Genomic DNA, 2,791 nt, shown 5'->3' on the forward strand with positions numbered 1-2,791 from the left:
CAGGTCTGCAGCTGACTGGACCCACCTATTCCACTAACCCCTAAGAGCAGATATGCCTACTGACCTGGAGACAAGAGAAGAGGCTGCCCTAGCAATGGGATTTGAAGACCATCAAGGAGGACCTTCACTCATCGCTTGAACTTCCCACCATCAAAGCCAATGATGAGTTTGATAACAAATCTGTTGAAGGTAGGCTAACACAGGAAAAAACAATAAACCTGGGTGTTAAGAGGTTTGAGCTTTTTGCCCAGTTATTCAACCAATGGGGCAATCTGTCTTGGCCAATTCACTTCAATTATCTGTGAATCCGTTTTCTTATCTATTAAAGAAGAACCTAAATGATATTCTTATGACAATATAAAAAGGAAATTCCAAATGATCAGAAAGAGACTTCTTTTCTCTGATGCGCATTTGTATTACTCTGGGCTTCTTCAGAAGAGCCCACTGTTACGTTGGGCTCTAAGCAAACCAAGTAAGCTTTAGGGAAGGTTAAGGAGAACTGCAGTAACTATTATTCTTAGCACGTTTCCCATTCCTTTTTTTTTTTTTTTTTTAATCTTTTATCACATCCCCTAGAGTGGAGACTTCCCAATGAGAGTCAGGATGGTCTGCAGACCACAACTGACGCCCGGAAGGATGTCTGTGTCCAGGCAACCACCTACCATGACGGTGCACTCCCGCTGGAGGCCACACTCCTGGAACCCGCAGTGGCGGATGAAGCGGCCGGGCTTGGTGCTGGGTGGCGTCTCCATGGCCCGGACGAGACAGCCCAGCCGGTACCCGCGAGGAAGCGGCTGTTCTCAAGTGGGAGCCGGTGGTCCAGGTCGGTGCTCACGAGCAGGCGGTATGGCTGCTGCAGGAAGCGTACGGCCTTGGGGAGCTTCATGGAGCTGAAGGGCTGGTAGAAGCCCATCTCAACGGCACACACCTTGGGCTCAGGCGGCGCGTACAGCCAGGCACCGGGGAGGTTCACCCTGCAGCGGCTTGGGCCCCACGCCCTCGTCCTCCAGCTCCGAGCCCAGGGCTGCGCTGCCCAGCATGCAGGCTTTGGGCCCGGCGCGCCGGCCCGGCGCTGCAGCAGGTGGAGCGCGGTGCAGTAGGCCAGGCCGAGGACCTTGCGGCTGCTGCCAGGCCCGCAGGGCGGCCGAAGCCCAGGCGCCGCAGCTCCGCGGCACAGGCCTCGAGGGTCTCGCTGCTGTTGTTGGTGATGAAGCCAAGACGCTCGCCCGCCTGCAGCGCCGTCAGGAGGCTCGGCGCGCAGGACGCCGCAGTCTCGCTGCGCCCGAGTGCGCCGTCGCCGTCGGACAGCAGCGTTTCCACGTCATCCAGCGACGCCTCAGCCAGCTCGGCGCTCAGCACCACGCAGCCGGCGTCGCCGCTTCCGGCCTCTGCCTTCTGCTTCCCTGACACACCAGCTGCAGGAGTGGACACGGGACGTAGACTGGCCGATGTCAGTGCTTTAATCCTCAGAAAGCAATCTTTGAGGCATAGGAAAGCCATTTTCTTCGATTATCGTAAAGATTCTGGAGAAGGTAGTGGTCCTCGGTTTTTGCTAAGCTAGGAGGATGTGCGTTGGGGAATTCTGGCCAGCACGTGGAGAAAAGCTTTCTGCAAGATGAAGCCAAGACAAGGAAAGGGGGAAGGGAGAGACGGCGAGGTCTCTGGGGGGGCCATGTTCCCGTTGCAGTTTCTCAGACTCTGATCACTGCAGCTATTCTTTAGATTCTGTGAGCAAACCTAGCGCCCTTCCCAGGTATGTGAATGCACGAAAAGAGCGGCTTTGAGTTGAGTTTCAATTACTTGCAACTCGAACAATCCTGATAAATACAGGGACGGTGTGGAGGTAATGAAAACAAGCCCTGCACGACGGGGCACAGAACAAAGGGCTTTGGGCTAAGGTGATGGGACTCTTCAAGGCAGAGAATCCAGGGGACGCAGGTAGAACATCCAACTTGATTCCTTTCCAAAGGTACATGCTGGAGATTGCCAACTACTCCTTAGAAAGTGGAGAAAGGATGGAGGCTTGTTTTTTGCAAGATCCTAGTCAGACTCTTAGGCAACAGGGTATCCTGGGCATGCTTCCTTTCAAGCTGTATTTGTCTGTGAAAGTCAGTTGGTGGCAGGACTAACAGAGCAGCCTATGCTGTCTCTAATGCAGGCAGCCTCTACTTTTTTAAGTGCAGTGAGGCTCTGGAGACAATGTCATTGATTAGATTGTCATCTTACCACATTCCAACTGCCAGTGCACTCAGAGCAGAGGCATTGTGTTAGCGCGGACAGCAGGGGTATTGGAAAAGCATTGAAAGTGGAGTCAGACATCATACTCCCTCACCCACACCCTGTGTGCAAGGGTGAAGGGTGTCACCTCGGTTTTGGAGCCATGAGATGCTAACAGCTCCTTTGAGGATAGAGCCAATAGCCTTGGCCTTGGTCTCATTAGTACCAAGCTCTAGCCAGCTGAATTAATCATAGAAACGAGCACTTGTCTATGTAACACATGTATTCCCAGGGCAATTAAGCTCTGGGTTTAAAGGGACGTTACATTTATGGTAGCAATCCATATATTGCTGAGTTTTTCCACCCTGCTTGCTGTCATGGAACAGCCAACCCCCCTAACAAGTTTCCCCAAATTACGTCTTGCAACCTCGGGGTTAGGTGGGGAGTTTACAATGCACACACACAAAAAGCCCTGACAATCACAGCATGGTCTCCACGTCCATACTCTTTCTACCATCCTCTCTTTCTCTGCCCCTTTACTGTCACCAAAAAAGGACTGCCATTGTGTCCTTCA

At 52.8% G+C, this 2,791-nt stretch overlaps 1 pseudogene; it reads right to left on the reverse strand.

Annotated features, from left to right (window-relative positions):
* Positions 1–572: 572 nt before the first annotated feature.
* LOC136124984 (glycerol-3-phosphate phosphatase-like) lies at positions 573–1,500 on the reverse strand (annotated as a pseudogene).
* Between the last annotated feature and the right edge of the window lie 1,291 nt (positions 1,501–2,791).

This window comes from Phocoena phocoena, chromosome 6, assembly GCF_963924675.1.
Source record: "Phocoena phocoena chromosome 6, mPhoPho1.1, whole genome shotgun sequence".
NCBI classification, from domain to species: domain Eukaryota; kingdom Metazoa; phylum Chordata; class Mammalia; order Artiodactyla; family Phocoenidae; genus Phocoena; species Phocoena phocoena.